Here is a 13,560-nt window from a genome sequence, read left to right on the forward strand (position 1 = left end):
CTGAAGCTGACATCCCAAGTTTAAAGCAGTCTTTATCATTGCAGTCAGTTGGATTGCCCATAATGCACACAAAAGAAGCAGTTGCTTGTCATGTTTTACAAATGTGCCTGTTAACCATACTAAAGATAAACAAAATTAACTCTCTAATAAATATGCTATTTGCTAACAGTACATTGAGTGACTGAGTGTTTTCATATGAAATTATTTTCTATCGTGTCATGCTCTGACATTTTTTTATCTGACTGTGTTCACTTGGGAAAATGTATCCATGGAACACAGTCTGAATGTTTTTTAATGCGGCGTGACAGTATACGCAAGTGCCGCAGGACACAGGGACAAGGCAGTGACAATTTTGCTCTTACTACTGCTGCAGAGGTTTATTCAGGGACAATAAATCAGTTGGGGGTGACATGGTGGCGCAGCAGGTTAGTGTCGCAGTCACACAGCTCCAGGGGCCTGGAGGTTGCTGGTTCGATTCCTGCTCTGGGTGATTGTCTGTGAGGAGTTGGTGTGTTCTCCCCGTGTCCGTGTGGGTTTCCTCTGGGTGCTCCAGTTTCCTCCTCCAAAAACACATGTTGCTAGGTGGACTGACGACTGAAAAGTGTGTGTGTGTTGCCCCTCCAGGGTGTATTCCTGCCTTGCGCCCAATGATTCCAGGTAGGCTCTGGACCCACTGCGACCCTGAACTGGATAAGCGGTTACTGATAATGAATGAAAAAATCAGTTGGATTCTGTATCTCAATTGGAATGTTAATCAAAAGTGGTATTTGTTGTTTGTTTAAAGAGAAAATAAACCACTTAATTTAATATGAGTTTCAAGCATTTTCAATTCTGATGTGAGTACAAGTCTTTTCTTTTTCTTTTACCCCCAAAATAATAAAAAAATATATATATATTTTACCTCCTCCATAAACTGTTTTTTTAGTTTTAACTGATTTTTTTCTCTAAGGTACTGTACACCACAGCACCAACTGAGGGCGTTTCTTTGATGCGAGAACGCCCCTTGCATGACGTCAGTTGTGGGTGGGCTTGGGTGTTAAAGGAATAGTAACTTTGCTGAATAAACGAAGAAAGTTCGGGGGGGTTCAGCGCTTTCCTTACGAATACTGATGCCTGCTTTTAATAAGTGGCTGAACAGCCGTTGGGAACGGTGTCGGATCCAGGTAAATAGGTTCACATGCACTTCAAATTTGAGAGGTGCTGGATCTTGATCCGGGTCAAATTTAGCACTGGCGGTGAGCACTTAGTGTATGTGTGCACACACACATACACCTTAAGTTATAACCATATACAGCATTTACATTCAACGTGAAATGATAATTGGGTAATAACAAATATAGAAACATTGCTAGTTTAGAATGAGTAATCTCTGCATTTTGTTTCACCTTTGTCTCCGCCCATGAGAAGCCAGTTGGTTGAAGGAGGAGTGGTATTGTCAGTGATGGGTTGTGTTTAAATGCGGGTATTTTAAACTTAGATAGAAAGAAGACCCTCCAGGGTGTATTCCCGCCTTGCGCCCAATGATTCCAGGTAGGCTCTGGACCCACCGTGACCCTGAACTGGATAAGCGGTTACAGATAATGATGAATGAATGAATGTTCAAGGTGTGTATGACCAGGTCTGGTTTGAAATGACGTTGTATAAAATAATACGTTTTATTTTACTGATTGTATGATTTGTGATACAACGTAAAATGCTGTTTAGTGATCTTGCAGACAGAGGTGGGTAGTAACACACTACATTTGCTCCATTACATTGACCTGAGTAACTTTTGGGATACATTGTACTTTCTAAGAGTACTAGTATTAATGCAGCATACTTTTTATATTTACTTGATATATTTGTGAAGAAGATGTGGTACTTTTACTCCATTACACTGAGCTCCATTCTGCTCACTACTTATTTTTATTGATCTGTCCAATGCAATAACTTTGTTTTGTTATGTCGAGACTACCAAGATGCTCTGTCACATGACTGTGTTTAACCAATCAAATGTAGCCACTAGCGACATTCACCAATCAAACAGAGCCTGTCCAATTTTTTAATTTTCCATTTCTGTCAAAAAGTGCAAATGGGGCGGTGAGGTAGTCTCAGTCACAGACCGACCTTCCATGAGTTGATGGAGAATCTGATACTTTCAGTGCATTGGCCTCACTGTCAGGATTCTGTCAGTTGAATTCTGATTGGGTATCTGCTGCCTCCTACACATCATGTCAAAATAACTTGTGACTTGTCCATTGGTGTGCCATTCAACTTTCTTTTCCTGAAGTAGCATATGGTTCTCACTCACTAACTTAAACATTACTCTTGCACACACTCTCCCTGTCTCTCTCTCTCTCACAGACAAGCACAATCCTCCCTTTCTCACTCACTCAGTCATTCATCAAGTGATTTTTACAAAAGTAGCTAACGTCTCTCTGGGAATCAGCTGATGTTGAGCTGGGGGAATGTGTGTAATCCAATAAAATAATGTTGACTACATTATAAAACCCATATATCACTCATAATACACACTGGACTATGTTATTACAACCATAAAGTGTAACTTTGGTGGTACACTAGCCATTATAACCACAGGAACCAACAGTAAAGCACTTGTTACCAGAATCATTGTCCAATGCTAAAAATGAGCTAATCCGGCTAAAGTAAGCAGGCACTATCACTCACCCTCGTTCATCAGTAACTCTCAAAACCAGATTATAACACTGTCCTCAACAAAGCTTGGGGTCCACCAACACAAAATGTAACTTCAGTCATTTAGTCCACATAGCAACCGGTGAAAATCACTTATTACCAAAATTGATGTCTAATGCGCAAAAGTATTCTAATCTGGGTAAAGTTAGCAGCTGCAAACCCTGGCTCATTGCTCAGTATCTCTCAAAAACGGTTTATAACAATTACCAAACTATAACTAATTAGCACTGCAACACAAATACTTATTGCTCAAACTTGTGTCCCCAGGTTTGTTTCAGCTCACGCTACTGTATAAATTCAGTTCAGTATTAACTCTTGTACAGCCTCTCATTCTCTCTCTCTCTGCCATGTAATGCCTGTACTGGGAATACCGAGTTAGATTCTTATTGTAGCTTGGCAACCACCCACCTGTGAGCCATGTGTTATTAAGCATTACCTATTTATTGCAAAAGTCTTCTGCCCCGTGAATCAGAAGTTGCTTAGTGCAGTAAACCAGCAAAGGACCCAGCATAGCCACCACAGAGGCACTATTCTCACTATTACATCTATGTGGAACCTTACAATTATTTAGAAGCTGTAATTTTATGGTAGAAATACTACATATTGTTCCTTTCAGTGGTGATAGGTTTTAGACCCTCCCTAGGGAGTCTGGTAGTGTTAAACTAGGGGTGGGGGGCACAGGTTGATGGGGGTGCTAGACCCTCCCTAGGCAGTCTGGTAGTGTTAAATGGGGGTGCATGTCGAAAAAGCTTGCAAAGCCCTGGATTAGAACAGAATGCAATATGGGAAAGTGCCATCTTAATCTGGGGAGAGGAAAAAAAAATACAGAGCAAAGTTTTCCTTCATCCTTCACCCTGAATGCTGCCATTTTAACTACAAGAACCCATTGACTGTACACAGCAGACAATCAGAACAGAGTTCATTTACAAGCAGTCTTTTATGGTCATGGGGGGAAATGATTTTTATCAAATAAAGCCACATATACATCATAAGAGAGCATCCGTTGGAAACAATGTAATATGAGCTCTTATTATACTTGTGGACATTGGATATTAAATTTGTTGGTTTCTGTCTTTCCTTCTGTCATGGTTTAATTTTGTTTGTTTGTGTTCCACAGAGGCTCCAGTTTATGAAAATCTGAGGAACGGAGGCTTGGAAAAGGGAGCTATGTCTGTCTTTCCTTTCTCTACAGTTCTGTTGGGATTGAACCTCCTGACTTGAAAGCTAGTTTATACACTGAGAATGAACAGTTCCATCCATCCATTATCTGTAACCCTTATCCAATTCAGGGTCACAGTGGGTCCAGCGCCTACCTGGAATCATTGGGCACAAGGCAGGAAAACACCCTGGAGGGCGCTCCAGTCCTTCACAGGGCAACACACACACTCACGGTCACTTTTGAGTCGCCAATCCACCTACCAACATGTGTTTTTGGACTGTGGGAGGAAACTGGAGCACACGGAGGAAACCCACGCAGACATGGGGAGAACACACCAAACTCCTCACAGACAGTCACCCAGAGTGGAAATTGAACCCACAACCTCCCTGGAGCTGTGTGACTGCGACACTACCTGCTGCGCCACCAGAATGAACAGTTCGTTTGTTTATTTTGTCTTCACCAAGCACTTTTAACTATGTATGTATGTATGTATGAATGCATGTATGTATGTAAAGTCAAAAAAGCCAGGCACACAGAGACAAGGAATCATGAATTTAAATAATAAGGCATCTTGGGTAATCAAGATGTGGCAGACGTGTCTAAAAGATCATGAGGATTTAGAGACATGGACAAGCACATGGGGAATGTAATAGCTAATATTGTCCCATCACACAATGCCTTTGGAGAATAAAATACACGCACAAGACATTTGAAGGCAGCTCATGCTTCTTTTCAAACTGTTACTAATGTGACAGTACTGGACAGCACAACTACCTGCCGAGATCAGTCAACAGCCGCTCATTCTGGCTAGCACTAGGTACACTTTGATAATTGTACTCTCTTTAAATCCCAGACAATACCTGGTGGTCTCCCAATTATAGGGCATACACTTAAATTGTTTTTTAATAAATCAATAATGGTGTGAACATTAAGATGAACGTTATAGATAACAAATTTGCTGTTGGCGGTGTTGTCAAATAAGCACTAAATAGTTTTATATAAAAAAATGTATTTTTATAAAAGAAATAAAGATATAAAAACATCTTTATTGGATATTTCATGAAATAGATTTTATTCTCACCAATGAAAGGTGTGTTAACATTCTACTCATAAGCAATTTTTGGTGTGATCACTTTGCTTTTAAACATCAGCAGTTCTGTTAGGTACTCTTACCTGCAGCTCTTAAGATATTTAGCTCATAAAGTGTTTAGACATAAATTTTTTCACATAATCCCAGACTGAAAGAAAAGAATAGAGAGTAGATTAAAAAAAATATTTCCGCTTAATAAAACAGAAGCAACAATGAATAAAACACATACACACAGATTAAAATACAAAAAGCACAAGCAATGACAAAACAGTGGGAGAATTGAAAAATGACCCTCACTTTAGAAAAGCAATGATTCATAAAACGTAACACATGGATACAAAAGGAAAAATAGAGTACGAAAATAAAAATGGCCCCCATTTTAAAGGAGCAATTAAAAATATGACCAAACACATGAACAAAGAACCACATCTTTTTAAAGCTATGTTAAAAAAATGTCCCAGTGCGTGTGATATTTTAGTTTGCCAATTTTTGACTTGTTTTCTTTCTGGCTTCACATAAAAAACATCTACATGGACTCTGCAGAGATACCCTTTGCCTACCAGTCTGAAGTAGGCAGTAGTGTTCAGTTTATTTCAGAAGTGCACATTAATTTTATGTGCGCTAGATGGCGATGTTTCCTTTCAATTAATTGTCAGCATGTTATCGGCCACTTTTGATCGTATTCAGATTTTAATAAGACTGTAATTAAGGAGCTGGGCAAGTATTTGTTTTATATATCTGTAGTTCCCTTATTCGCAGATGAATTATATTTAAAGTTTGTCATTATATTGCAATGGATTTGATGATTTTGAATAATACCAATGCTAAAATAATTAATGTGAAAAGGCCTTCACACAAAGCGTTTGGGAAACAGTGATGACCATGTACTGTGAGAGCTCCCAATACGCCTAGTGGCTCCAAATGTTTTGGGGTTGTATTAGTGGTTATTTGTTGTTGTTTACAGGTTTGTGTGTTTGGGCTGGTCGTGTTGTTTGTGAGATGTCTTGTTGGGGGCTCAACAGTGGACACCTTAGACATTAAACATTATAGTCAAACCTGTGAACCTACAAATATGAACCGAAGCACAACTCTACAGTAATTAGAAAATAATCAGTAACAATTCATTCATTCATTGTCTGTAACCACTCATTCATTGTCTGTAATCCAGTTCAGGGTCGCGGTGGATCCGGGGCCTACCCGTAATTACTGGGCGCAAGGCAGGAACACTATGGAGGGGGTGCCAGTCCTTCACAGGGCAACACACACACTTACGTTCACGCCTATGGACACATTTTTATGAGTCGCCAATCCACCTACCAAAATGTGTTTTTGGACTGTGGGAGGAAACCCACAAGGACACGGGGAGAACACACTAAACTCACAGACAGTCATCCAAAGTCAGACTTGAAACTGCAACTTCCAGGTTGTACAAGTCTGTGAGATGTGTTTGTGCTGGGGGCTCAACAGAGGACACCTTGCAATTTATACGCTAGACTTTGTATATATACACACAAATACATTTTACTCCTTAAATGTCCTCCATTTAGATTTTCACTTGAATAAAAACACAAAAGTATTTGCCTTCAAATGTATTTAAGTATCAAAGGTAAAGGTATCATGATTTATTATGGCTCTGTCCTATTATCATTTTTGAAACAAGTCTCTTGATTAGTCAACTCATTTTAAGTCAAAAGAGTCACTCTTGATTCACCAATATTTAAATATAATGTCATTAATTATTCTAACACTGATATCTATTAAAAGCATCATAAAGCCTGGTAAGTTTGGTTTTCGTTTAAGGTTTATGGGCAGTTATGGGCATAGTTACTCATAGTTTAAGTTTAATTTAAAATAAAAAAACGTAAGCATTGTAGGCCTATGTTCAAAAACAAACTAGCCAGAGTAAGGAAAGGGTTTGTATAAATTCACAGAAAAGATGCATGACTATGCCAGTCCTGCTGCGTTTTCGATATTCATATTTACGGTAAAAACCTGCGGCTGTGGTTGCCAGTATCTCGTCACAACATGCACAGAAACACAAAAACACACACACAAATACACAATATAATCACCCCATTGCAACCCAAAATCTAAAATCTCAAAGACAGAAAAAAATCAAAGAAACTCTGAAAATCACCAAAAATATAGAGAAGCATGGCATGCTGGGACCTCCTTAATAAGACTCCCAGTCATAGGACACTTGTACCGCCCCTAATGGGTTGTGCCTTTAACAGTGAAAAAATGTATTTTTTATAGTAAACAGATGTAAAAATTGGTGTTTTGGCTGATAAAATTATTTATGGTATTTCACTGTTACAGAAACAATTTTCAACCTTTTCAGAGTTTACAGTCATTTACTGTCACGGTTATACAGTTTTTCACCATAAAATTCACAGATATTTTTTTCAGTATACCGTTTAGCATTTGGCCGTATTTGTGCTATCAGTAACTACTATTCATTCATATACACAGCTCTGTAGATGTCACAATTCACACCCCGAGGGGGAGGGTCAGTTGGAGGTTTATTAAACAATAGGTAAATCGAGGTCAAAACCAGAAGAAATATTTTAAAACACGCAAATCAGAGAATTTAAAGGAACACTGTAATATTTTTACATTAAAATTACAGCTTCAAAATCACTGTGACGCTTCACTGACCTGTAATAGGGAGAATAAAGCCTCTGTCATTGCTACTCTCAGCTCAGCACTACAGAAACTGCACTATGTAACTTTTGGAGGAGCAGAAAAAAACCAAATCTTGTGTTCCTAAATAAGTAAAAACATATTATATATTTTGCTCTAAGTGTTTTCTTTTACTAAGTGTCCTATGTCATTATGAAATTTATGCTTGTGCGTTGGCACGTCCACGCTGCAATTACACCGCCAGCCAATAGGGCTGAATTTCAAACATCAACCATATGTAGAATAGTGGTGTAGTGGTATTAGTTTTACTAATCTTTAAAGTGCATTCTTTTGGGAGTGTAGTGTAAAGGAGTTAATATTTCTGGACTTCAGGATTTGAGCAACTCAAACCCTGTTTGTCTGACTGCAGACCAATCTCAGGCGTTGTGGTCTGTTTAGGTCTCTTTGCTTTTAATACAGGCTCAGGATACAGGCGGCACAGTGGCGCAGCAGGTAGGTGTTGCAGTCACACAGCTCCAGGGACCTGGAGGTTGTGAGTTCAAGTCATGCTCTGGGTAACTGTCTATGGTGTGTTCTCCCCGTGTACATGTGGGTTTGCTCTGGGTTCCTCCCACAGTCCAAAAACACACGTTGGTAGGCAGTTTGGCAACTCAAAAATGTGTGTGTAGGTGTGAACCTTGCTGAAGTGGCACCCCTTCCAGTGTGTGTTCCTGCCTTTTGCCCAGTGATTCCGGTGTGGGCTCCGGACTCACCGGGACCCTGAATTAGATGGGCTTTTACAGACAATGAATGAATGAACTCAGGAGAGAGCGACTTCTGCTGGTTTGGAGGGTCAGCACCTTGAGTGTATGTAATGGTTGATATAACATCATTCATTGTATATATTCTTTGACCATTTCTGCTGTGTTCATCAATGTCAGACTAATTAATGTCGTTCTATTAAACGATGGGAGAACCAAGAGTGACAACAGTCTTTTCACCTAAAAAGTGTTAAGCATGAGTATTACAGCCATAATACCATATGGTACTTTTAGTTTCGATACTTAAGTACATTTGAAGGTAAATACATTTGTAATTTTACTCAAGTGAAGATCTACGACAAGGACTTCTACATTTACTGGAGTAATATTTTACCTTGAGTAGCTGTACTTTTACCCAAGTACATGGGTTGTATGCTTGGTCCACCATTGGCGATGACCTATAATTTAAACATTCTAACATTTACTTTGAGATCTAGTTCAAGTGTCAAATGCCTTATATAAAAATTTTAATAGGTTACATAGTTTTTATTTTCTGCTCCAGGCTCCAGCTTTGAAGCTGCTCAGAAAAGCAGTCTGGAGAAGAGCAAGGCTCTGTTCCTTGAGAGACATTTTTCCATAAGCTGCAATTACACTGTTTTTGAGTCACTCAAAAATAATATATTTTTTACCTGACTCTGTGATACAGAACAGTATACTTATATTTGGATTTTAAGGATTTGTTTAATTTAACTTATTTTGTGAAGTTAATAACCTTCTGTCTTACACAGTTTTTCTCAAAGTAATTCTCAAAATACTGATATTATTAATATTGTCACGCCCTAGTCCTGTCATGTCTGTTTTCCCCGTCATGTGCTCTCTCAGCACATGGCTCTGTTTGTTGTTGTCCATGTCTTCGCCCATGTCCCGCCTTTGTTTCGCCTCCTTGTTCGCCATCCTCATTATCTGTTTCAGGTGTGTCTCGTCTGTTCATGTATTTAAGCTCCTTTGTGTCATTTCCGTGTATCGGTCATTCGTGTTGATTCTTTCTCATTCCTAGTCATGTCGTGTTGTTTCTCTCCAAGTCAAGTCATTTTGTTTCCTAGTCGTTTCCTTTTGTTTCCTAGTCGTTTCGTTTTGTTTCCTATTCATGTCGTGATGTTTCTTTCCCACTCCCAGTCAAGTCGTTTCGTTCCTTTCCTCTAGTCATGTTCCTCTTCCCTTGTTGCCGTGTCATGTTTCCCTGTCTGGTCTGTCTGTCTCAGTCGTTTCCTGTGCCATGTTAGTAAGTCTGTCTGTTGTGTTTTCTCTAGCCCTCTGTGTTGAGTTTCATATTTAGCTCTGTGTTTAGGTTTAGCTTCAGCTCTGTGTTTACTTAGCTTTCTAGGTGGTTGTGAAGTATCTCTGTCTAGGTCTTTAGTCTGTCTGTCTTTCCTTTTTGCTTTAGTTCTTCGTTTTAGGTTTAGTCTGTCTAGCTCTTTGTATTTTAGTTTAGTCTGCTTACCTCCCTGTGTCTGTCTCTGTTAGTTCCCTGTGTGTTATATTTCTGTTAACGTTTCTTTGTTTTGTTAAATAAAGTATCAGTGTTTTAGCAAGTGCGTCCGCCTCCGTCAGTTCGCCCCTGTGAATTGTGACAAATATATATAATTCTTATTATTGTTACCCGTTTTCCTGATTAAAAGTATTTTTAAACCAAATTCATGTTATATTCTTTTTAGTTCTACGTTAACATTTGACATTTACATGAAATAATCATTCAGAAATGTTTAAAGAATGTAGAGATTATTACACTTAAAAGATGAATGATTTAAAAAGTATATTACAATGGTACTTAATTACATGGTATTAATATGAAAAATCCATAAACACAATCTTAAGCATCCACCTTAAGACATAAAATCTCAGTCTTAATAAATTCTTAACTCTTGCTTTGTATTCAAGACACACATACTTAATTCTTCCATGCCTTAAGACATTAACGTTCGTGTCTCAGGAAAGAGTCCTACCTCATAAATCTTAAGGTATCTTGAGAAATTTTGCTATAAAAAATTGTCTTAAGACATATTGTCCAGCCTGTCAAGACATCATAAGACACAGTGATGGCAGGGTATGTATTTAAGATTCATAAGATTGCCAGGACAAAATGGAGAAAAGCAAATTTAATTTATAATATTTTATGTTATTTACCCAGTGATTATATATAAATCATACTTTTGGACACCAGTACCTTCATATACACTGCTCAAAAAAATGAAGGGAACACTTAAACAACACAATGTAACTCCAAGTCAATCACACTTCTGTGAAATCAACATATATCGTTTGGAAGCAACATTGATTGTGAAACAATTTCACCTGTTGTTGTGCAAATGAAACAGACAACAGGTAGAAATGATAGTCAATTAGCAAGACAACCCCTATGAAGGAGTAGTTCTGCAGGTGCTGACCACAGACCATTTCTCTGTCCTTTCTCATCCTTTCTGACTGATGTTTTGGTCACTTTTGCATTTTGTCAGTGCTCTCACCCCTAGAGGCAGCATGAGGCAGTGTCTAAAATCCCACAAGAAGTCGCTCAGGTAGTGCAGCTCATCCAGCATGTCACATCAATGCGAACTGTAGCAAGAAGGTTTGCTGTGTCTGTAGTTTCTAGAGCATGGAGGAGATACCAGGAGACAGGCCAGGACACCAGGAGACATGGAGGGGGCCGGAAGAGGGCAACAACCCAGCAGCAGGACCACTACCTCCTCCTTTGTGCAAGTAGCAACAGGAGGAGCAGTGCCAGAGCCCTGCAAAATTATTCCCAGCAAGCCACTAATATCCATGTTTCTGTGCAAACTGTCAGAAACAGACTCCATGAGGGTAGTATGAGGACTCGATGTCCACAAGTGAGGCTTGTACTTACAGCCTCACCCCATGCAGGCATTTGCCAGAGAACACCAAGATTGGCAGATTTGCCACTGAACACATGTGATAAACATGACAGAATCTGGAGACACTGTATAGAACGTTCTGCTGCCTGCAACATCCTCCAGCATGACCGATTTGGCAGTGGGTCAGTAATGGTGTGGGGGGGCATTTCTTTGGAGGGCCACACAGAACTCCATCTGCTAGCCAGAGGTACCCTGACTGCCATTAGGTACCGGAATGAGATCCTCAGACCCATTTTTAGATATGCTGGTCCAGTGGGCCATGGCTTCTGATGCATGACAATGCTAGGCCTCATGTGGCTGAAGTGTGTTAGCAGTTCATGCATGAAGAAGGCATTGATGCTATGGACTGGCCTGACCGTATCCCAGACCTGAATCCAATCAAGTACCTCTGGGAGAGGGGTCGGCAACCCGCGGCTCCAGAGCCGCATGCGGCTCTCTGATCCCTCTGATGCAGCTCAGCTTTTGAAAATAATAAATGAGTATTTAATTAAATTGTATTTTATTTTAGTTCGTTCATTTTCAAAATGTAATTCTATGAAGATTATGGCGATCTTGTAACATCTAAAACATTTTAATATTTAAAATATTTTGTTGCTCTTAATACAGGTCACAACTTCCAACGCGCGACACCCGCCAATGTACGGTTTCTTTAACGTTTTGACAGCTGGCTGCACGGCGCCAGTAAAATAATGACGGCACGCAGAGAGAGGGCATCATTTTCGTTTGCTGCCAGTGGATAATTTAAGTTCAGCGTTTTTTTTCCATTACAAAAATAGACATTGAGTATTTTACTTAACCGTCAACACAACGTCTTTTTTTCTTAGTTAAAAATGTTTTGTTGCATGCAGAAATGTTATTTCATTTTTGTGCAGTCGTTCATTGATTTCATAAATGTAACACAGTATAGTTTGTTTATATATAGCACAAAGGCAAAAAAAACCTGTTATATGCAGTGTTATTTCATTTAGAATTTCAAAAGGATTTTGTGGCTCCCAGTGTTTTCTTTACTGTGTGAACCGGGTCCAAATCGCTCTTTGAGTGGTAAAGGTTGCCGACCCCTGGTCTGGGACATCATGTCTCATTCCATCCACCAACGCCACTTTGCACCACAGACTGTCCAGGAGTTGACTGTTGCTTTAATCCAGGTGTGGGAGGAGATCCCTCAGGAGAACATCTGCCACCTCATCAGGAGCATGGCTTTGTAGGGAGGTCATACGGCACGCGGAGGACACACACACTACTGAGCCTCATTTTAACTTGTTTTGAGGAATATCCACCGAAGATGGATCAGACTGTAATTTGATTTTCCAATTTTATTTTGAGTATGATTCCAAATCCAGACCTCCATGGGATAATAATTTTACTTTACATTGATCCTTTTTGTCCCTTCCTGGATCAGGGCCTTGTCGTGGCAGAAGGGCTTGTGTGGTCTCATGACCTCCAGGGCTATGTCGTCGGGAGCTTTTAGCTCCCAGTAGGGTCTCCCATGGCGAACAGGTCTGGAGTGAAGATCCAGACAAACATGATCCAAAAGCATTCCTATGAGTACACACATTAAAATTCAGTGTACCCTGCCCGGGAAAGGGTTACCGGGACCTACCCCTGGAGTCAGGCCTGGGGGTAGTGTCCGACGGCGAGCGCCTGGTGGCTGGGCAGCCCACGTAACCCGGCCGGGCTCAGCCCGAAATGGCAACGTGGGAGGATCATGTAGGCTCACCACCCGCAAGATCCAGAGTAGGGGTGCGGTGCAATGCCCATCGGGCACAGAGCGGGGGCAAGGGGGCCCCTGGCGTCGTGGAACTTGTCAGCAGAAACTGGTTCTTGGTACGTGGAACATAACCTCACTGGGGGGGAAAGAGCCAGAGCTGGTGCGTGAGGTTGAGAGATACCAGCTAGATATAGTTGGGCTCACCTCTACACACAGTGTAGGCTCTGGAACCAAACTCCTCGATAGTGGTTGGTCTCTCTCTTATTCAGGAGTTGCACAGGGTGAGAGGCGCCGGGCGGGTGTGGGGATACTCACAAGTCCCCGGCTGGCGCCTGTACAGCTGGAGTTTGTCCCAGTAAACGAGAGGGTCGCCTCAATGCGGCTCCGGCTTGCAGAGAGGAAAACTTTGACTGTTGTGTGTGCGTATGCACCGAACAGCAGCTCAGAGTATTCGGCCTTCTTGGAGGCAGTGACTGGAGTTCTAGAGGGGACTTCAATGCTCACGTTGGCAATGACTGGGAAACCTGGAGAGGAGTGATTGGGAGGAACGGACTGCCTGATGTAAACCCGAGTGGTGTGATGTTGTTGGACTTCTGTGC

This window comes from Hoplias malabaricus, chromosome X2 (assembly GCF_029633855.1).
Source record: "Hoplias malabaricus isolate fHopMal1 chromosome X2, fHopMal1.hap1, whole genome shotgun sequence".
NCBI classification, from domain to species: Eukaryota; Metazoa; Chordata; class Actinopteri; order Characiformes; family Erythrinidae; genus Hoplias; species Hoplias malabaricus.